This window comes from Choristoneura fumiferana, chromosome 3, assembly GCF_025370935.1.
Source record: "Choristoneura fumiferana chromosome 3, NRCan_CFum_1, whole genome shotgun sequence".
Lineage (NCBI taxonomy): Eukaryota > Metazoa > Arthropoda > Insecta > Lepidoptera > Tortricidae > Choristoneura > Choristoneura fumiferana.
Genome location: NC_133474.1, coordinates 9,439,886 through 9,464,279, shown reverse-complemented (window position 1 = coordinate 9,464,279; position 24,394 = coordinate 9,439,886). Strand labels below are relative to the sequence as shown.

The window sequence follows — 24,394 nt, the reverse complement described above, 5'->3', positions numbered from 1 at the left end:
TTTTGTTTTCACTTCTAACCAACTTTAAAACTAACCGTGTAATCAAAATTTGCAACTTGACCGCTATAAATGGTTTGATCGACTTAAAATTTGCCACATTGTATTAGAGCTCCGTGACAATGCAATAATCTAGTAGATACCGTCAGCAAATAAATTAATTTAATTTAACATTTATTATACATTCACAAGTTTTATAGTTCTTTTGAACCTTCACAAAGTTACTCCTGAATTAATCAATATTTCTTTACATAATATTAATAGAATTGGAAATCAGTTAAGCATTAAAAAAAAGTATACACTTAAAATATTTTTCTATAGGTATAGCGTCCCACTGCAACAAGTAGCCGCTTAGAAATGTTAATACTTCCGCGTAGCGCACGAAGTAATGAAGTAGGATCTTCATAGAAAGAGATTACTTTTTGCATCGAGGCGTCAAAGAGTGGCGATCTACCGCTAAAGATTTTCTTTCCTCTCGTGGTCTGTGAATACCGAACCACAATGCACGGTTCAAAAGAGCTTGATGAATTCCCGGCTCTTTGTTTCCGCTCGCTCTGTCTCAACAAGGCATTGCTTTTTAATTTAGACCATTTCGCCTCTTAGTTTTATTTCAGTAATAAATCTGTATACCCTAAGAGTTTCAGCATTGATTAATCGTTGACATGACTGATGAAGGCGGGATATTCAGGAGTGGTCAAATACGGCGAGTAATTGTGAAAATTATTGTAAGAACGAAAACATTATTTATTAGTTTCTTCTTTCTGTTGTATAAGTATGCCTGGAAGATATCGCTTTGAAGCAATAAGGCCGTCTGTTGCTTACCTTTCAATTTTTTTCCATATTCACCTGTGTTCTTTATTGCTAATGACGTTTTCAATAAAGCTCTTTGAGGTAGCAAGGAATTGCAGGTTTACAGAAAATGTCGTAGAGTAGAGAAGATGGAAAATAACCGTATATTTTTGTATACCATTTGAACTGCACATCTAGGTATGCATTATTTCTTGTTGCATTTTCGTTTAAGTCGTTAGTACACGTCTACGAGTATGGTAGCGGGACATTATCGAGTAAATGCAAACGTGAGAGAATGGCGACAGAGGCGACATTCAGATGAACTGTCGCCACGACGTGTCACCAACTCCATCAATCTTGCTCACAGACCCCAGGGACTACACGCGATCGAAACGAACATGCTACATTAGGGTTAACAAGGAAATAAAGTAGTTCTTTCCCAATGACGATAAATCTACATACAGAGCTGGAATTAACGGTGTTAAAAACAGAGTAATTGCTCGGATTTGTTTGTTTTGACTACAAATAAGGTAATATTTTTAAATTTTATTTCTTATTCTTAATTTGATTTAACATAATCGACGTGACAAAACAAATATAGGTAATAAATAGGGCAATCGACCCTCATGAAGCCAATCACAAACTAAGTAAAGCTTGCCTTGTAGGTACTAAATATATGTGTAATAACAATAATTGAAAAATTCTAATTGATTGCATGCCACTTTGGTGAAATAATGTCAGACAATAGCACTACATTTGTGGAAGAAGAACGTAAAGTGTTTATGAATAACGTCTTTTTTCTGCTTACGTCGCAAATTTGAGCTCTCATTTCGTAAAGAATACACTTAATACAGGCAATAATAGTCAACTTTATTTTTTATTCCTTTAAATTGTCATCTAAACTGATCAAATAACTACTTTCCACATTACTTTTAAACGTGGTTCGAGCATCCCTAACACACACATTGTGATGCGATTGCATTAAAAAGGTACGTTTAACTGGTACTGGGGATCGTTTGGGTTAGGAAGTTGGTTGTCGTCCGCGCCGCGGGCCCTCACGATGTACTTTTGAAATATTTTTAAACGGTTTATTTACAGAATAAAAAAATAAATACTATCTACTCTAAAACTGATATATAACTAAACCATGTTACAAAATAAACGGTTTATTAGTACCCACATGCTAATAAATACTCACTTTTTTCACTGTCAGGACAACTTATTGTAACATAAAATAAATTTGCTAGTTATTTATTTTGCCTCAAACCTAAACCGACAGTACCAAATTGCAAAGCATCGCAAACTACCGAATTGCAAATCTAATTTTTACAACTGGCCACTGAAACTTCGATTTTATTCCAGCCAAATTCAGGGCTATTTGAAGAAAAACGGTGTAGTAAACGGAGATATCTATTAAAGTGGAAGCATTAAAATGGATTTCATAAATAGAATAGCAAGGAAATAATGTAATTCCCGTAGTAAGAAAAGTGGAATAATAAGTTTTTTCGAAGCGAAGAGCAAATAAAAGCATTAATGCGGCTGCATCGAGATTTTCCAACGGGAAAAATTGCTCTTTTATGTGAGGGCGCTGTTAAGAAGGCTTTAATGAAAATTCTACGCTGTCCCGGATAGACAAAAGTTTCGCCTACTGCTACAACAAAGTAAGCCTTTGCTTACGAATTGCTCGGTGCAATTTATCAATTGCTAACTTCAATTAAGTTTCAAATTGACCACAAAGTAACGTAGTTTGTTGAGTTATGAACTCAATTAGGGAAACATTTTGTATCTTTTTAACTTAATTAGATTTAGCTACTTAGATAACAAGCTCAAGCAGTCGGAAAAGTCTTTAGAAGCACCGTTTGATTCATGTCACCACTTACAAATACAAATATCTTTATTTTGCGTAAAAATGTGGTACAAAAGCTAGAAAATTAAAAATTAGCAAATGTCATTTAAAAAATGTGGTCGCGGGTTGAAGTGAGTGCTTTTGAAAAACGAACAATAATCGGGGCTGCGAGAAACCTGCAGTTCAATATGAAACTCGCAGATAATGCGCCTTGACAGTGACAAGGGTTGGCGCTCGATCAACTATAAAAATATCTGAATACCATTCACTGCACCTCAGTTTATCAGTTATTTAACGACGCTCGGGAAATCTCCGTGTCACGTTTATTTTCAGCTTGTTTGACCCGCATTAGGAATATTACAAAGGGGATATTGCATACGTTCGTAATGTTCAGATCGATACCGAAGCTGTTAAAAATATTCCAGCTTTTCGTGTTCATTGTATCAATTTTTTAAATTAGTTGGAAGGTAGCTGGAAGTTTTATACAAGTAAATTTGAAAAAGTTTTTTTACTTGAATCAGCCCATTCTCTTGGTTTACAAAATACACGTGTAACAAAACAAATAATATTATGGAGCGGCTGTCAACGGTAACATTTCCTCAATAGTGTGAAAAAAAGGTTTAGTTAGTTCACCTGAATCGCGTCATGTCCAACATGGTTCGGGGCGGTATTTCTTGCATATTGGTGGATGTGAGACGGTCGGCAACCCTCGTCAACGTCGCGCCTCATTGACCCGTCCCGAGTATCAACTGTAAGGCGATTTATTTAATATGAATCTTCGAGCCTTCACTTGCTGTCAAGAAGTGAGCTATTGTTAATGGTTGATGCCGTGTTAATTGCGAGCGTTTCACACCTCTGTTAACGGGGTGTTTTGCCGCTAAATAAACAAGTAGGTTACAGTTTAACTGTTACAATAGTAATAGGTAGGCTTTGACCGCGTTTTAATATTGAAAGGCATAACGAATTCACATTCAAACATAACCTCATAAATGTGAGTCTGCGAGATATATTAATCAAGCACGAAGTACAATAAAAGTACGTTGTAAATTACAATATTAATTTACAACTGCAAAAGTCGCATAAATAATGTGGAAATGATCATTTGAGTTGTCATAATTAAATTAATGACCGTATTAATACATTCGAAATATAGTTTATTTAAAATTTTATTACGGTGTCACGTAATAAAATCATGGCTATTGCCGTTATCGTCGGCCGGCGGAAGATTGTTTTACTTGGCACGACGCCATAACGATTTAAGGAAGTACAAAGTATAAATACATTTTGCATGCCACTTAACAGTCCGTGCAATATATTACAAAGCGAGACAGTTTATACTTATACGCATACTTATAGCTATGAAAATTTCGTGCGTAGCTGACTGCCGAAAGGGGTTTCAATGAACGTTTTACAGTGAATGTGTTTGTTGCATGTAGCAGACATTAAATGCTATTACACTTCTTTGCTGGTAAAAAGTTACTTTTATTTTACTGATACATACATAATTAGCAAACTGGCATATGCTTCTTAAGTACTTACCCACAGATAGAGTTCTTATTAAAGAAAATCACAGAATTGCCTTTGGTCAATAACTTTTATGAGATTATGAGTCTCACACAGTGGTATCAGTGAGAAAGTTAACTTCGGTGGTATGGTCATTTAATCGGAGGGACGAAGAAAATGTTATTAGAAAAGCAAGTGCCTACCAAATTGGACAAAATTTCGATTACGTTAACCTGCTAGATGCAACATGGTAGACCAGAATCACGAAGATGTTGATGTTTGAAAGCCGAGAATTTGCCCAACTCGACCAACTAAGATAAATTGATATAGCACCGAATGACCATGAAAATCGACCCCACCTTAACCTGAACCGTAAATATGCTAAGCGGAAGAAAATATTAAATTAGATATAGCGATAAATCAAGCCTACCTAGGATGCATCATACAATTTTACAACAATAAAAGTGTAACTATTTATTAAATATATCTTTTATCACCATGTCGAATTATTTCTATCGCAAAGTACAGGAGCATAAAAACATTAAGTGTTTAAGTGGATAGGTAAGAGAGATTAGTTATTTCTGAACATCTTGTTTGAGTGAATTCCAGATAATGCGGGCTTTGGCTGTGGCACAGAATGTTACTGAAATGATGCTGCGAGTTGTAATGAAATTTTAGGTAACGTGACAAATAAAGAGAACTTTAAAAATAAGCATGCTGTATACGTAAGTAAAGAGTTCCGTTCCGATAATGTATCTTAAAAGAATTAAACTTAAGATTTAATATATTTCTCTGATTGTTTGTTTTTAATCATGCCCTTTAAATAATCTTACTCATAAACAACTGATACTTAGACAGGTGGAGAGCAAACAAAAAAATAGAAACATAAATAGCCACAAACTCACAACCGTGTTACAACAGACAGGCATTCAGCACCTTCCTGTATGCCTTTTGACACTGTTCTTCTGTTTAAGTCATTTGATTTACATTTATATTATACCTACTTCTTTTTAAAGTCCATGTATTAGGTTCCATCATTTATTGTTGTTAAGATGCGGGTTTGTGCATTTTTTTATTTTATTTCAATGCCGAAAATTGCCAAAAATAGCTCAATAACAAGAGGAAACTTTTATATTATTTTCCCTCTTTAAACCATCAAACTCATCTCATAAACTTTTTTCCTTTCCAAGTTAATACGGGAAACCAGAGATATTACGGATGCCGATTTTTGCATATCCGCGTATACTCGTACGGATGCGGATTTTTGAGAGCTTACATCTGTGGATGCGGATCTTAAGATAAATTATAAAAATTTAGGAATAAGATAATAAAACAAAGTTATACAAACATTTTGATGAACGTTTGCATGAGGATGTTTCATTTTATTTAATAATAAAAATATTATTAGCTTTAATATTATTAGTGCTTTATCTTAAAATATCAACAAAAAAAGACATAAGCTAAAGATACAAATAGCAACATTTAACTGTACGTATACAGTCAAAGGCAAAGATATCGACACGGCCAAAGTTACAAAAATATGTATACACGACTTTATTCACTTAACATTAAGGCCGCGTATACATATTTTTGCAACTTTGGCCGTCTCGATATCTTTGCCTTTGACCTAAGCAGGATGATTAATTTACGAGAATCAAATGGTACCTAGGTACAAATTATAATAAACATTTCTTGTCGTCGGGTCTTGTTCGGGGGTTGTTTTGTCACCGAACGAAATATTCGCTTCTATCAACCAATGAGCACGCGCCAGTTGCCAGCCCCATCCAATTTCTTTCTTGTCACGACCTGTGTTAAATACATCCGCATCCGATCTGCAAGAACATCTGCATTGATTATTTCGGAAGCAGGTGTGGACGCAGATGCATATGCGGATGTAAACGCGAATGCAGATGTGGATGTAGTTATCTAAATCGATGCGAAAATTCTGCAATTGCGGATGCGGATACGAACAATCGCAACACTCCTGTGGGAAACAACTGCTGTTATAAAACTATTTCATCGTCTCTGGCAGTAGAAATACACTTATTTAAAAGCTAATGAAATGCTGAAAAGAAGGTGTTTTGAGAGAAAGTTTCTGTCTATTCACTCCGAGCCTGTGGCCGGACGTCGTACCGGATCGCCAAGCATGTTCACTGTTTATCTGCACTTTAATTCCCCGGTTCCTTGCAGCCGGGCTAGCATTGCCGCAACTTGTTTCAAACTTCACTCTAAATAGCGCTAGTCTAATTCGAGACGACCATAATGATAGTGTAATTTAAAAAAATCGTATGACATTTGACATCAATTGTTTAGGTAGGTTAATTCGTAACATCTTTTACATTACGAGTATGATTCGGTTCATGATTCTGACAATCAGCAGGGTTACTATGAAATTCGAAAATTGATGTTCGTATCGTACCGTCCTGCCGATGTTTCTATTATTTAATACGAAGAGTGAGAGGGACGGTACGATACGAACTTCGATTTTTCAATTTCGTAGTAGCCCTGCTGCGCCTATCGAGTTCGAGAGAAGTCGGAAAGCTAGACATGGGCCATCCTGAGTCATCGTTCCATCTTGTGGAGGGCCAGGAATAGCGAGTATCCGGGGAATAGGGATTTGGGCCACATTATTCTTCATTATTGAGGGCATACACGCAACGCTTCGCAAGCGTGTTGGCAATGACGATGCTGCTAGTTCTCCAGAGGTATTGGTCATTGTTTCAAGACATACCCAGGTCTTATGATGATACAAACATTAATCATGCAATTTGCATGCCCCTTCCGGAATTATATTCTGGAACCGCAAGCTCAGGTATCTATTTTTATATAATTTTTTCGATGTCGTCAGGAATAAAATGTTTTCTTTCTTTCTTTCTATGTTTAAAAAAATAACAAACTTTTTTAAAACAAGCTTCAATTCTACTGCCTATTATCTATTATGTTTGCTTCTCACATAATGTATCAAAAATAGAGCAAAAGTAAGTTTCTGTTAAGGAATTCATTTTTAATACAAGTTTTTTGCTGACTGTACACTTTGTTAACTGTAGGTACTTGCATTGTCATCTAAACTGCATACTTATCCGTACCAAATGTCAAGTCGGTACTGTCAGCCATTGAGGCGTTCCCTCCTGCGGAGACGATCCTGGCAGTACCACCAAGATGTCACTGCCAGATTATTGTATTGTCACCAAATTTACATAAGTATGCCAAGTTTCAAGTCAATCGGACCGCTGGAAGTGGGTCAAATTTGGCTTTCACCATTTGACCCGAACAAAACAAATAAATAAATAAACAAACAAACAAATAAATAAATGAATAAACAGGGCAAGCTAAAGAAAAGCTTGTATTTAAAAACGACATGACCGCAGAAATTCTTTAAAAAAATAACTTAAAAATGGAACTTTATAAAAATTTAAAATGGATGCCTTTAATTTCTGTCTATATTTTAAAAGTTTTTCGGAATATTTCTGCAGATGGTTAATACTTATTTTCAATAAAATGCCTGAATTCTAATGATGACTTGCAGTACAAGTAAAATTCAGTAAATTCCAGTCCAAAGGGGCCAGCAAACTTTACCAAAACAGACCGGCATCCTGAAACAGTCGATTATTTAAGTTAACACACGATAATTCGGCTGCGCGAGTTGCGCTTACTCCGTTCCGGACGTGATCGAGGTGCACAACTGCACTGAGCCTTGTTAAAACCAATACGATTGCAACAGATTGCAAAAGCCTCATTTGGACGAGCCACGCGTCCTTTGCAAGTCATCGCGTCGTAAGAATTTTCATGTAATTCAGTAGTCTATTGTAACCTCTAAGGATTCTCGTCTTGTAACGGCCAAGGACCGTTTCTACCCTAGAATGGTCTAGTGCCCACTCCAAGATAATTATAAGGTACCCTTAAGTCGATATTGAGATAAACTGTATACCTAATAAAACACTGGAACTATAATTCCATGCGGTACTTAAAAATAACCCTAGAAGCTATAAAAAAGCATTTTTAAAAGACATCTTATTTCTATGTAATGTATATGTATACCTACCATAGTCAATTATATTAGGTACCTACAGGGTGTTTGTTACACACCATAAAACCACACGTTGCGAATTGAGATTAAGTACTGCCCTAAACCACGTTTACATGAAAGCAAACAAATTATCTCTTCGAAGTTCCGGCATAAGTTTCAGTTGTCTTATAGTCGTATCGGTTTGTATAGGGTTCAGTTCATGCAGTCGTTCCTCCTCACTGTCCGTTCTCAAACCTCTATTAATAGGTCTTTGTGCATTGTGGGGCTTTGTGCTGGCGGAATTTTAAGTTGGCAAGATGATTTTAATTTTTAAACAACTGAAAACCAATCAGCTCTAGCGGTATGTTGGTGCAAAATACAAAAGGAAAATTTTATTTCAAGGGTGTCGTTCATTTAATTTTAAATGAATTGACTAAACTGGATTGTCTTTATTGAAATAGTAGCTGTTACCCTCGACATTGTCTGTGAAGAATACGTTAATCGCTACCCTGCGTGAACTTTCGTTAAGATAGTGCGAATTCGCGTAACAAGTATTGGATAATTCCGCATAGGTATCTGACAAATTTAGTCAATAAATATTTAATTATTACTCCAAATTCGTTAAAAAAAAATTGGAGTTAAAACTATCCCCTGTTAAACTACACGCACCTTCAGAATTACACTGACTTAATCCGACATGATCTCATTTTTAGGGTTCCGGAGCCAAAATGGCAAAAACGGAACCCTTATGGTTTCGCCATGTCTGTCTGTCTGTCCGTCCGCGGCTTTGCTCAGGGACTATCAATGCTAGAAAGGTGTAATGTTGCACGAATATGTATGTAAACTATGCCGACAAAATGGTACAAAAAATTCAAAAAAATTATTGGGTGGGTGATTTTTTTTCTCTCATCAAACCTTGTAGTGTGAGGTGTCGTTGGATAGGTCTTTTAAAATCATTAGGGGGTTGCTTAAATAATTTTTCGATTCAGTGATTTGTTTGCAAAATATTCAACTTTAAAGTGCAAATTTTCATTAAAATCGAGCGTCCCCCCCCCCCTCTAAAATCTAAACCGGTGGGTAGAAAAAAATGAAAAAATCAGACTGGTAGTAAATATATCAAACTTTCACGGAAAACTATAACGGCTAAGTTTGCTTGAGAATTATTAGTAGTTTAAGATTAAATAGCAGCCTAAGGTATAAAATATACCTAAACTTGGAATATTCCGTACAAAATACGAAATCCTTAGAAAATTATTACTTAATTTCTTCGTAATGGCTACGGAACCCTATTTCGGGCGTGTCCGACATGCTCTTGGCCGGTTTTTATTGTTTTATACTATAAGTACCTGAGTGTTTTGGTAAAAAGAAATGAAAGTAATAATATTATGTCGAATTAAGTTAGTTTAGTTTTGAGAATGCATGCGTGCAGTAGCAGTAGTAGCAGTAGTGAAGATACGATAAGCGTGGTATTAACGGATATCAATTACCTATTCTGTGCGGATATGCACTATCCCGAACACGCTTTGTGTGCCTAATTCACCGGGGTAATAAGTATAAGTATATGTACTTAGACTATATAATATGTGCCAAAATTCATTCAAACTCGTCCAGGCCTTTTAGCGCGAAAGTGTAGCAAACATACATACAGATATAGGTACATACAAATGTTCACTTCGTCTAATAATACTAAAACTTCAAATAGTGCTTGATCCTTTTTACATAGTTACTTTTATTACTGTCGATGTAGTAGATACCTACCTGTAAATACTCGCTGAAAATAAAAGTCTTTGTTCTTGAACAACTTTCTCTCTATATACAACTTCCACCGCTTTAAACTTGCATTTTTATGCAAATTATTTTATTGTATTTATAGTGACATTGATGGAAACTTATTCCAGAAACTTGCGGTGATTTTCCCCTTTTAGTCTTTTCCAGAGGATAAGTTCAGTTCGTGGATGCACTAGGTTAGGTATTGCTTAAAAGTTTGAATGGAAAGTTTCGAGTTTGCGTAGTTCTAGTCGAGCAGGGCCGTTCTATTTTTCCATATCCTTGGTATTTACTATTTATATGGTTTTAAAAGGAAACTTTTGTGGTCAGCTTGGTTATTTTCCAAAAAATAATCTACTTTTATCGCTAGGTATGCATAACTGTTAGTCACTAGGAGTCGACTACGACGCGTTAACACCGCGTGATTATATTAGTTAGATTAGCGGTTTCGTGAAATCGAAACGTTGTCGCTATTTGTGATGCGTGAATCAACAAAAATCTTAAGCAAATATATGTGTCAGACAGGATAGTTAGCTAACGAGAACTTATTTCAAAAGAGGGAACACAAAGTGTAAAGTTAATATAGTTGTACGTAGTTGAAGAGTTGGACCGAAGTGGTTGTCGGCGGCGACGGCGCGGCGGCGGCAGCGGCGTCGTTGAGGGCGGGCCCCGGCGAGCCAATGGCGCGTCCCTCCTCCCTCACCCCGCAGCGCCGCAACACCCAGCTTGCCAGTAGGTTTGTGTCCTTTTGGCTGACCGCATGACTCCGTACCTCGCTTCATCGCTGTACTCGTTGTAATACAGCACGCGCTTAAGAACGCTTCCGCCAGACGCTTCAACCTAACGCCGGAGTTTGTGATCGACTGTTGTTCGGAACTTACAGCGAAGAAGGCAAGTTTGGCAGTGCAAGCGCCACCTCGACGACCATAAGGTAATTGTCGGCTGTTCGCCGGCCACGCGTCCCCCCCCCCCTCACACCCCCGCCGCCGCCACGCGGGATCCTTATCAATGATTCATCTCGTATGCTCAATTTGCACTAGATTGCAATGCGTCCGTACTAGCGCAACCTTCCTTTTTTTAATTGAATTTACTTTATTTATGATCGCTTTGATGTAAAAAGGTACGTTTGAATGAAAACGAGGGTAAGATTCTTTTCGTCTTTGTTGTTGTTTTGTTCACTGGGCGAACTGTTGCCGTAGCCGTTTTTATATTATTCCAAGCGAATGCGCAAAATCTTTTGTCTGAGTTAAATTACTTTTTCTTGAATAAGTACCTACAGTGTTAAATTCCGAAGTCAAAGAAGAAAGTTCTGTAAATTAGGTCACAAATTTATCAACATCTATCAATCTTGAACTTGAACTTGTCAATATTCGAAGATTAAGCCGAGGGTATCGAGCACGAAGCTCCCGAAGTAATCGGAACTATACATATTCAACGCCGCGCCATGGAGCGCGGAGGGTTCGCGAAAATGCAATCGTATTAAAACGGCATAATAAAAGGTTAGAAAAACAAGTTTGCCGAATAAACATAACAGTTTCCGCACCATCGTCCCAGAAGAGCGGAGCCAGACAAATTAAAGAACATTTTTCTTGAAGAGTTCTCTCTCGCACTCGAAGCCGGCTCCATAAAACTTAACTACACGCCGTAACCGCGACTAATTATTAGGGTGGGTTTACATAACGTATTTATGAGCTCGAGATTTAACGGCAACGCGCCGGTCTCGGGTGGTCTGTTATCGCGCCATTAAAAAGTTGTCCTCTGTGGACCTGTAAATAACGTAATATGAAGCGGCAATATGGCCCGCGCCGCAGCCTCTTGTCGCGGGACAAATCACCACACTACAGAAGATTAACTAATAACACTAGTCAGACATTTACTAGCAAATAATTAACGTAAGTTTCTGCTTAGTTATGTCAGAAACAGAATCGTCGTCGCCATTCTTTAAATACAGCGCACGCGCAATGAAGGTAGTCATCAAAAATTCTACCGCTAGATGGTGCCGCTGTCTGTGCTTGTGTTTTGACAAAGGCTGCCTAAAGCCTAAAGTCACTGTTGAAATATATGTTAATTATTAGTTATTTTAGTAATTGATGATGGCAACAAATCATATCCTCTCTTTTTTTTCAGCCATAATATGTAAAATGCGTCATTTTCTATTTTATAAATATCGGCTGATATGAAAAAAAAATGTCTTATCCACGGAAAAATGTATGTTTTAGTTCAATGCCTTCAATTCTGCTTTTAATTATATGCCTAATGTAACTAAATAACAAGCTGACCCCATCCGTCTTAATGGCTAGTTCTTTCGACCCCATTTTTTTTTACCGATTATATGCTTACGTTACTGATGTGCCAAAGGTAAATTCAAATAGGAAAATTTCGGAAACTTCTCACAGTTTTGTATGGGTATTGTAAATTTTCGTTTCTTAAATTTAAATTTCCTATATTTCTTGTGAATATCTCCAGAAGTTTCCGAGAACATTCCCATCTTTTCGGAAACTTTCTGCAACTTGCACATTTAGGTACATAAAAATAGAAAAAGTAAAAGCATCCCTAATTTAGTAAATAAAGCATTTTTTACTCATTCTCCTATCTCTTCTTCACTTCACTCATAAAATTTGTAAAAACCTTCAAAATTATTGTGTAGGTAGCTAGATACAGTCGAACAAACTGAATCATGACCCAGGGTGGAACATTTGTGCTACTAATGTCATGTTGACAGCCCATACTTTTGTCAAGAAAATCATTGTGAAATTGATTATTACAAGGTTCCACCCTGGTAAGTCCATGAATCAATTTGTTCGACTGTACTAATTTTTTCTAAAGCGGGCTCAAAGAAAAAGATTCGAAAAACACGAGACAAAAAGAAATATGTGACATATGAATTTACATGAAAAAAAAGACATTCCTTATAATGTTCGAACAAAAATACCACCTTCGAGCTCATTTTGAGAACTTTCGTGGCTCGGTGGTGCGAAGCTATAACGGTTGCCATGACAACAGACTTCACTACTCGCGTCGCATGAATATAAAAGGCAAATCGAACAATTGCTAAATGGATAGGTTATTCAATTCCTCATGTGACATTTGACCGACGACTTTGCTTCGAATATTTATTATTCAACCGTTCAAAAACACAAAGAAAAAAAGTATTCTATTCAACGCGTTTTTCTTAAAGAATAATTCAATTTAGAGGATTTCATCTTCACCAACCTCTTATTTTACCTAATAGGGTTAATTTTAACGGTTAATTCAATTTTTTAACACCACTTTGGCACATGTCGTGAAAAAAAAGGAAAACGACCTTTCATTATAATTACATAATATAAACAAAATCTCTTCACATTTTAAACGTAATAACAAAACATTTCCTTAAATGTTAACTTACTATGTTCGCACTGTCAAAAAAATCAATCCTTTCCATTTCAACGTGTTGCCAAAAGACCCACACTGTCAAAAAGTCGCGAGTAGCTCGTAGCGAGTAGTTCGTAGCGCGTAGCAGCGTTTTCCCGCTATTAATCTCGTAGGCGTGCAAACCGTGGACTAAACTGGCGAGTCGGCCGCACGAACCTTTTGCAATTCGTCATATGGGCTTGTACTTAAAAATCTATTCAATCTTTTAAACTCTTTCCGTGCGGAAATGTAGATTCTCAAGAAGTTTCATACAAACTTTCACCCCATAGTTTAAGGAGTTGGGGGGGGGGGGTTTCGTTGTGTGTACTATTACTAGCTTACATACCAAATTTCAGCTTTCTAGGACTTCAGGAAGAACCTTAAGAATATTGATGATCATCAGTGAGTCAGTGACGAAATCGGGGTATTTTAGATATCAATAAAATCTAAAGTATAAGAGCTATGCAGTTGAAACTTAATAGTTTTAATAAGTCAAACACTGACATCATATCCCAAAAATTTTGTTTATCCGGTATAATCCGAACCCAAGTTAAGAAGGTTCAAAAAATACGACGAAGCGCTTCGAGAAAAGGTAGGTAGTGCCCTTGCGCTTCGCTTGGCTCATCTTGGCGGGGGCACTGTGCCCCCAGATATTCGTCATGATTTTTTATTTCTGTCTGTAAATATCATTGACAGTCATTTTCGGATTTTTTATTTGACTTCATATGTCCTGATGGTAAGATATCATCTACAGTACAGAAATAGAAAATATCACGTGCCAGATTACTCTCGCAAGCACTTTTCAGGATTAGATGGTGGTGGTGTTATAATAGCTACCTTCATACCGAATTTCAAGATTCTGAGTACACGGGAAGTACTCTGTAAGTTTTGATTCCCTTGCGAGTTTCGAAAATTTGCGGAAATTTGCAGCATAAACGGCTGCATCTTTTGATTGCGTTGGCTTAGAAATTTGATTTTTTCACAGCTCCAAGGGACAGTAGAACTCAGTATTTCGCGCGTTCCCGAGAAAAAGGGTCTTGACAGTCAGACAGACAGACAGACGGACAAAAAGTGATCTTATAAGGGTTCCGTTTTTCCTTTTGAGGTACGGAACCCTAAAAATAACGACAGCCATTTCAATTACTGTTTCAAACTGTAAATAAAACTAGAAAGATAACAAGCTTATAATATATAGGATAAAAGTTGTAGGTACGAGATTGCACGGCGTCGAGGCACTAGCAAACTTTTGATGTTTACACTCCTGCAATGATACTCTCGCTAATTTCTAGATTTACGACTCTTCCTTTCATACTTGGTATGAATAACTCGCTATCTCTCTTGATTACCTACCGAGTTGTGGGTAATATGTTTCAGCATGTAACGAGAGAGAGAAAGAGTTGTTAAGTAGGCGGAAATTATAAAATATGTTTATGAATTACTGGCAAAAGAGTCATTCGATTTTAGTCCGACGTGTCTAAAGCTTATTGGATAAAACTCACCTAATGGTGAGCTAATTGTTCTCTTTCATGATTGTGTTTCTTTGAAGGGTCTATTTCGGATGACCGAATTTTTTTTATCCGAAGTATCGTTTGAGTAAATGATTCGTTTTGTAGAATTATAACTTTACTGATAAAGAAAATAAAAAAATAAACGTAACCTTTTTAATCCAAGTAAAAGAAAAAACGTTCAATTACTCATTATTATTGTAAAGGACTTTCCTACTTATTTTCAGTTTCAATTGCAGAAAAGTTATAAGAAACGGTTGTTCGACCAAACCTGAATGTAACACTAAAAATTTGAATTATAAAAAATTTGTGCCTTTAAAAGTATGCAGGTTCTTACTACAACTAATTTTGTGTAACAAGTCCGTAGCAGATGCTACGCCAGTCTTTTGTGTAGAACAGTCGTAGCACAATCAGTTGCTACGTGCGCTACGACGTAAAATGGTCTCATAAGGTGATAGCGCTTGAAATTGAAACAACAAGAACCTTGTACAGGTTGGTAAGTTGCTAATGAATATTGATACTTAATGAATGCAATGACAAAATCAAATAGCAAATCCTAATCGTGTCCATTTTGTTACTCAACTTTGAAGTCCTCTATATAAATGAACTTACGTTTAAAACTGTAAGAGAATTAATAATTTCACAAATATCATCAAAGTTCAATACTTTAATAACATAAGTAGGTACTTCGTATTATTTTTTACCCAACTAATGTTGTACTGTTCATCAGAACAATAGGTACTCGTAGATACTTAAGTCATAAACACAATTTTACAAAATATGAAACAACTGTTTGTACTTTTAGAGGATTTTGTAGCGTTTTTGTTATGCATCGTATTGTTGGTTATATTCATGCATAGTGCTGCAGATTTATCCCTATTGTTCTATTTCTAGAACACGTTCCTGCATATCACGGACGCTAATGACACTCTTTGTTATTCATTGTTTAGTGTACCATCTACATTCAGGACGCTACGGGATCGTAGCTGCTCCTTGAATAAATTGATTACGTTGTTAAATAATTTCTAAGCCATAGTGAATCACCTATATAAATATTAAAAATCATACTAAATATTGTTACGATTAATGTTAAAGAACGACCAAAGATGACGACCGGATACAAGGGCTGCTACTAAGGGTATCCGGAATCGGTAAAATTAACTCATTTGAAAGCCGTAACCAAACTGCATGGTGATTTTTGACCTTTTTCTGATCGATAGAAAGTTTTTTTTCTCAAGTACGTCATTCTTTTGTTTTTGGTGGTTCAGTAGAGAGAAACCTGTCTATGAAGCTCGAGTGTCCCGGGTGCGATCTCCGGTCGGCAGACTAAAGAATATTAATGTTTCATTCAACATTCAACAGGTCAAATGTCTAAGAAACTAGTGGTTTGGCTCTAAATCTTAAAAAGATAATTAAGAATTAAGATAATTATAATGCACAGTAAAATTGTAATTGGTTTTTAAATTATGAAGTTGTTTTAAAGCTAAATTGTTTTTAATTCTATTAGCAAATTATTTTATTTAACAAAAAGGGATTTTTATCATGTCTCTCTCATGTGCCACGTAAATGTCACTCGTGAAGTTTGAAACGTGTAGTCTAGGCACTGATCTGCCACTGGTCTACTGCATGTGTGTTTTTTTTAATGAGAGGGAGGAAAACGAGCAAGTGATCTGATGGGAAATGATCATCGCTGCCCATGAGTACACCAACTACTCAAGGAGAGTCATTGGTCCGTTGCCAGCCTTTTAAGAAAGTATAAGCCCTAAGTAAGTGTCTAGTTTAATCTGTTAGTCTGTTAAAAGTAAGAAATTCCAGTCGCCTGATATTGCCTTCTTTATCCCACGTCCCTTTCATAATAACATGAACAAAACGAATCGCAGAGGGTTACGTCTAAGACATTAAAGTTTCTGTCTTTTACTTTTTATTCCGACTACATCCCGTAAAGAATTCACAAAGAAAATATCTATTAGATTCGCTATTATAAAAAGCGATTATTCCATGCGCAAAAGAAAAATACTATTCATCGTCAATGAATAGAGAAGACTTCGTTCCAAATGCCCAGTTTATCCCTCCACTAAACTAGGCCGCCGCCGCTATGTCTAACTGATATACATAACATCCAAATGAGCTAATCCCTGTGAAATATTGAGCCGATGGGCCGCTCATTCAATCTATCTGTGTTTTGTTCAAAACAAGCCATAGGTTCATTGTGTACTCGTATGTCATATTAAATATTTTATTATAATCTAACTGATAAAAATCTTTTCGCCGACAGTTGATAAAAATTATAGAAATGAAGGTATCTTAACTTATTAAAAACACGGCCTGTTTTTTTTTCGCGATATATATTATATTATTTTCATTAGGGATAGAAAGAGATAATTACACGCGAAAACTAAAAAGCCACAATTGAAACGCATTTCTAAACAAAATGGCAATATGGCGGGCGTAGGTGACATCGTCGAATAACAGAGTTTGAAAACTAATTTTAAACCGTTCAACAGAAATTCAAGTAATAATTCAAATTCGTGCCTTAGTTCCTGGGTCAACGAAAAAAATAGTCTTAATCTACAATGAATTGACGGTGCTCCTCGGTTTGGTTTATCACAACTCCAATAAATCTACATAGCTTCACGATCCCATCCGTTTTTGCATTCGATAGAATCGATACCAGATTCCGTTAAACAATGCCGCGAGTGGACTGTGAAAATATATGTAGTTCAATGATGCTATCAATCGTAAATATTTAGTTAATCTTAAAGCATTTTTAGGGTTCCGTAGCCAAAATGGCAAAAACGGAACCCTTATAGTTTCGCCATGTCTGTCTGCCTCTCTGTCTGACCGCCCGCGGCTTTGCTCAGGGACTATGAATGCTAGAAAGCTGTTATTTTGCACGAATATATATGTAAGCTATGCCGATAAAATGGTACAATAAAATAATTAAAAAACATTTTTTTAGAGTTACCTCCCATAGACGTAAAGTGGGGGTGATTTTTTTTTCTCATCCAACCTTATAGTGTGTGGTTTCGTTGGATAGGTATTTTAAAACCATTAGGGGTTTGCTAAAACGATTTTCGATTCAGTGATGTGTTTGCAAAATATTCAACTTTAAAGTGCAAATTTTCATTAAAATCGAGCGTCCCCCCTGCCCTGTAAAATCTAAACTGGTGGGTAGAATAATTTGAAAAAAATCAGGATGGTAGTAAGTATATCAAACTTACAAGGAAAACTATAACGGTTAAGTTTTCTTGAGAATTATGAGTAGTTTAAGAGAAAATAGCAGCCTAAGGTATAAAATATACCTAAACTTGGAATATTCCGTACAAAATACGAAATCCTTAAGTAAGTAAGAAATAAAAAAAACTAAGTGCGAATGTAAACTTACAAAAATTGAATCATCGAGTGCTAGTGACATTTTTTTCCTATTAATTGTTTAGCATGAGTTTTTTTTTCGTCTACTATTACAGTAATAGTTGAAAGAAAAGCAGATTATGCACCTCGCATTAAGTAATTTATATTGCCCTCGTGCTTTTTAAAGCCCTCGCTAACGCTCGGGCTCCAAATCGGCACTCGGTGCAATAATAAATAACTTTCCGCTTGGTGCTTGTTGCACCAAGCAGTAGATTGTTTCTACTAATGATGGATAGTTTGTAAACTGTCAAAATACGGGTTTCTTAAATAATCGGGATTCATGATCAAAATAACGCTGTGACCTAAGATAAACTATCAATACTTGTCAATACAGTATCTATCGAGGCTTATAGATTGACGGTTCAGAAAAAAGTACGCATCGTTGGACATAAAAAAACATGAGCCTCAGGTTCTATTCCAACTTTTCCACTTTAATAGAATTTTAATTTCAATTTCACACATAGCGGCACACGTGGATTACCGCACCGTTTTCCAGTGGAGTCGAGTGATTTTTTTCTATCGAGTCGACAACTCTGGCGTAGAGATTTTGATGCGTCGTTATTACACAGTCCGTTTGAATCGTATTGTGCGCGAGTGTTTCGAAACAAAAACCCAATATTTTCTATGAATTATTACTCTAGGAATTGACGTGCGGTTCAGCATTTTCGATACGTTGCCACGAAATACAACGGAGGTAGCGGTTTTATTTTAGTTTCAGAATAATGATTGCATGTTGTAAAAGAGTTAATTTATAGTCGCTTCAGACGAGACGTGCTTAATAAAAGCTGGTTTGGCTGGAAAATACATGAAAATGCGGAGTTCTTGTGATAGTATGTTGGGTATTTTGTTAATGTTGAGCCGGATCGGTTGAGTTAATGTCTTGTCAACTGTCACGGCGCCGATACGCGAGCGGAAGCCGCGCCGATAACGAGACGCCGCATGTTCCGTCGAGATCCGCATCCGATAATAGGCCCGAGCTCACCTGTAAACGCTCACTCTGTTTCATATTTCATAGCCGACGCGGCCGGCGCATCCAATTAACTTCAGTTGTCAGCCGCACCATTCGTAATGCACGGTAAAATATCGAGGGGCTGATGAGTGGCTACCAGTGCACTGCGCTACTCGTCTTTATGACCTGCATACCCGCATGAAATCACAGAGTAACGCACAGCACGAGAAGTCACTGTAATTAAAATAGTGCAATTAATAGCAACGGTAAACACTGTCGTGTTTGTGTTTTAATACCTCGTTTGTTCCCGAGTAATATGGAAAAAAGGATTGTTTCATGCCGTTACGCAAACTAGATGTGCTGTTATTAAAGACGTATAAGAGATTACACTTTAATTTAACAACACAAACGTTTTGCAGCTTTTCTATTAATCAAGCAGTAAAGCGTCTGTGAGCATATTTTTTCGTTTGCTTTAATATTTTTCTTGGAGAAGTTAAGTTGTCTTTGTAATTTAGAGCTCTACAAATTATTAAGCAGATGTTTTTAATTAAAACCGGTCGATAGAGCGTGGAGCGGGTTTGTTAACACGTGGAAATCATATTTTGTGTAAGTCGAGCGTGCGTGATGTGCAGCGCGGGCGTGTGTATCGAATTGCATTGCGATCAATCCGTAAGTGAATCTCGGGCGGGCAAGTCGCAGCTGCAACTGATATCACCTGACGTTGTCGTTTGTTCGCGTCCAACTGGGATAATAGTGCTCATACGGAAAGCCGATTTGGACAACGAACTTTTAGTGAATGAGATGCTGCTGGCTTTAAGTCGATAAAATTACCTTAGCTTTAAAATGGAGTATCAAGTTACCATATCCAATTGAATATTCTTTGCGATGTGGCTCGTGGACTCCTACTCTATAAAAATTACCTGTTGTTCGTACTACGCCTGCAAAAGCGGAGCTCTAAGTTTCCAAGCGTCTTTCTCATGCTTATTCTCTGCAAAGCTTTACTTTATCTTTTTTTTAATAAGCTAATTACTTGAAACAACTTCATCATCTCAACTACCTATACTACATATAGATACGTTCCACTAGGAAACCGGCATGGTACTAAATAATACTTTAAGTGCCCATTTTTTCTTGCCAACCTTCTTAAGCCAAACGAGCATTTTGCGAACGCTTTTTTCTGAATAATAGTGACGAACACTTAAAATATTCGTGCCAATCAATCTATGCATAATATGTCAGTAATCAGTATCACCTTCGGCGCCATGGCCATGCAGACCAGCATCAAACCCGCTCTTCTGAGGCAGTGTGAGCAAACACATGTTGTCACACCCGTAAACGCCAGCCGTTAATTAGTCTAACGACTAACGACTCTGCCCCGTTAATACCGTGCTAAATGACTGAAGTACCCGTTTATTTAGATTGACACGCGCCTAATCTACTTAAAATAATTGTCTTCACAACTTGTACAATTATACTTGAATTTAAAAATGTATGTATGAAATAACAGCTGAAGTTCGTCATCGTGAAAGAATAAAAATAGTTAAGCCCTGTAGAAACCCTGTAAGTCCTGTAGAAACTTTGAAAAGTCCTTCTTACTCGTAGTAGGTACGCTACTAAAGGAATCTGTAGTCCGAGTTTAGAATTTGTAAAAATTAAGAGTTTATACTCTGCGTTGATTGATATCAATCAATCAAAACAAACGATTGCGTAAGTGTAGGTTGAACACAAAAAAACTATTTTTTTTACGTGTCATGAATAATTTCACTTATCCAATACTTTGAGTTTCCTGCCTATTTCGCAACCCTTATCGGAAAATACCGTATTCTTTTCACACTAACTTGTACTTCGTTTTTTTTAGCATTAGAAAAAAGGTAAACAATTTTAACGAGTCTTTTTATTTAAAAACGTTTTTTAAAAAAACAGTAACTATTACTTATGATATCAAAAAAATGAAAATGATCATAATTATGTCCTTGCTAATTGTTACTATTTGCTGTTACTTATTTTTCAAAAGTTATTTTCAATAAAAATACACATCAAAACCGCTTACATTCTTTCTAATGCTAAAAAAACGAAGAATAGACCGTGAAAATAAAATTAAAAACAAACTAAAAAAACTAGTTTGCATCCCAACATTGTCTTGTCACCATAAAAAGGACGAATCTTCAACAAAATTGCAAGTTCCCCGTATTTACGTATTCAGAGAGCCCGTTGCGTCCAAGTTGATGATCTAGCCCGAGCCAAGTCCTTTGTCTCGCAAGCGGATTGGAATCGTATGGCATACAGCTCTCTGTCGGACGTTGAGAGCTTTATTGGAGTACCTACCAAATTTACGAGCACATCAGAACAAAGGATTAGGAGTAAGTGTCAATGAGTAGTTTTACCTCTCCTAATTTTGATAAGGTGCTCTGGTTGCGTTGTGAATGTGAAGTTTAAGTACTTAGATAATGTTCGTTGTCAAAAAAATCAAATCGTTTATTCTGTAAGTAGGCTGCAAAGGGCTCATTTACATGTCACTTTTTTATACTACCAGCGATTTAGGAAAGACCTCTATCGCTAAGAATAATATACCGCAAGAAACTTTGCAAAATGTCATGTTTTCAAAACAAAAGGCTAGTCACAAGTATGTGCATTCGAGGCACACGTCATACATAAATTCAGATTCATCGGATTATCGGACCTAAGACCAGTGCACATGCCTGCCCCAGCCATTTAATAGTTTAGAAACATTTTTTTAGCCCCCGACGCCAAAGGAGGGGTGTTATAAGTTTGACCGCTATGTGTGTCTGTCTATGGCACCATAGCTCTTAAACGGGTGAACCGATTTGAATACGTTTTTTTATTTGAAAGCAGGTTTTTGTAGCAATGGCTATTTTATCAAAATAGGTTTAGCCGTTTATGAGATATTGAACTTTGAAGTGACAATGTCGGGGGTTTTTTGTCTTTAATGATTTCACAAAAGTCATAGTAAAAGATGTTGAGAACAAGTATTTACATGTAGATTTATATTAAAATGTACTATTCTTTAAAAATAAAAAAATACCTTTTTTCTTTGTTTTCAAAGCAAAATAATTACAACTATCTTATGTATGGAAGCTAGCAAAACAAAGTAATTAAATAAATAAAAATAACATAAAAAACAAAATTTACAGAAATATTATGTTGTTCCATAATTAGTTATTTTCAAATGACGAACAGTCTCTTTTCTCAAAGAGTAAAACACACGCGATTAGTTTTCTGCTACAGATATCCATGTATGGCAGTGATGTTTTCCTTCAAGTGACCCATTTAAGTATTTGCTTGACTATTATATAATTTCTACCCTTTCTTGCCTTTTCAAATGATACATTTATAATCTGCACAAAACAATGGAAATACTTATACTGTATGTCTGTCTTTAAAAAAAGACGAGATTAAACATACAGTATGAGTATTTCCGTTGTTTTGTGCAAATTATGTGTATCATGTGAAAAGCCAAGCAACGGCAACGGAATATACCTAAAGTAAAATTAAATCTTTTTTGATTTTAATTTTACTTTAGGTATATTCCGTTTTGATATTGTATGGGCTCATAACAAATAAATTATTAATGAATGTTTAAATTTGATCAAAACATTCATACAGCAGCCACAGGCACATATGATAAATAAACTTGTCTAGAACTAAAAGCTTGTAGAAAAAGGATAACTACATAGAATCAATGACTTCAACATGCCGCATGCAAGCTACGAGTAAGTTAACATGCTCTCGGCCTTACGTCTTGGGGCTTTGAGAGAAACTAATAGCAAAGTTAACGAGCTTACATATCAGAAGGGCAATATATTTTGTTTGTATAAAGGCGTGCAACCATGAAATGCCGCGGCTGCCCGAAACATAGGGTTGCCGTATAAATCAATAAAAAAACGATAACGATTTCGAATGTAGTCAAAGACGTACTCAATTTTTTAATCTGAGTTTTCGCTGATTTTTTGAAATATGAATTTGTAATTTAAATGTGTGTGCCTGGAAGAGACCTGTCTGAAAGAGGCTTTTAAGTCCGTTGCCTATTTGGAAATCAGTTACTGTCAAGCTGACCTGATTTGGCAGCCACACCGATGACTTCTACAGATAAGACCACAAAGGTGGCCTACTTTGCTTTTTGTATTTTTTTGGTGTTCCATGGAGAATATTTGTGTTGTATTCTAGCTAGCCTTATGTTTTATGATGACTTTTTACCTATATATTGAGATTATAAAAATACCTATACACATATTAATAATGTTTCCCAACAATTATGAAAAACTCAAAATTGAGAATCAGAACCCAAACATTGTATTTTGTTTGCGTATAGATAAGTGACATTATTTAGCAGAACTACAAAAAATCATTAATCTAAAATGATACTTTTTCAAATTTTATCATTAATTCTGTATTTAAATTAATGTTTGTAGTTTTAAACTGACTTAAAGTTAGCTGAACTAGAGTCGCGCTCGAATTCTAAAAATTGACAATTCCGAGGCAACCCTATTGCGATGCGGAGCGAAAACATTTTTCATAAAGCCTGTACACACACTTGATACGTAATTTATGGAGACAGCACTCGCGGCTGCCGTTTCTTGAATGTTGATTAGAAAGTGAAGAAAAAGTTAGATTTAAACGACGCACTGCTTGTGAATTTGGCTTGTAATATATTTTGGCAAACTCCGGCGTTTTTATCCCTAGTTATACAGTAGCCAAGTTACTATGTTTTCTTTTTCGTACATTTAAACCACCTACAAATCAGCACACATAAAAAAAACCCGACTGTCTTAAACTTAAATAAATGAAAACTAAAAATTAATCACAAGTCTGTAGTAGTCTAGAACTCTGTTAAGTAACTTCAAATGTTATTTCACGCGTTAATTCCAAAACTTGGAAATGAAGCGTGGGCTCGAATCCACGATCATCTGCATTACAGGCCGTAGATATCACTAGGCTTCAACAAGGCTGTCAGCATAATTATCCAGAACTAGTGTTTACCCGCGGTTTCGGACACCTAAATCATTAGGTCCAGCAGCTGAATGTTGTTTTCATTGACGTTACATTAAAAACAATTATGGTGTAATTTCATGATTCTAAGCCGAGCGGTTGTTGTTTCGAGATTTTATCCCTATCCCGTAGGAATATCGGAATAAAAAGTAAGCTATGTTTTATTCCAGATGTCCAGCGACATACATACCAAATTTCATGCCCAGCGGTTGTTATTTACA

The 24,394-nt window shown here is 36.3% G+C and overlaps 1 protein-coding gene across 2 annotated transcripts in view; it reads left to right on the top strand.

The window, feature by feature from the left end:
* The window catches only part of mbl (splicing regulator muscleblind), a 358,429-nt gene that overhangs the window by 47,073 nt on the left and 286,962 nt on the right, over positions 1–24,394 (top strand). Inside the window, exon 1 of one of the 2 annotated variants that reach the window (XM_074085465.1) lies at positions 10,651–10,839. The exons of the other annotated variant lie outside the window; for it this stretch is intronic. The gene's annotated coding sequence lies outside the window, so the exon portion shown is untranslated. Of the gene's footprint in view, positions 1–10,650; positions 10,840–24,394 lie in introns of those variants that run through there. 2 annotated transcript variants of the gene reach the window in all.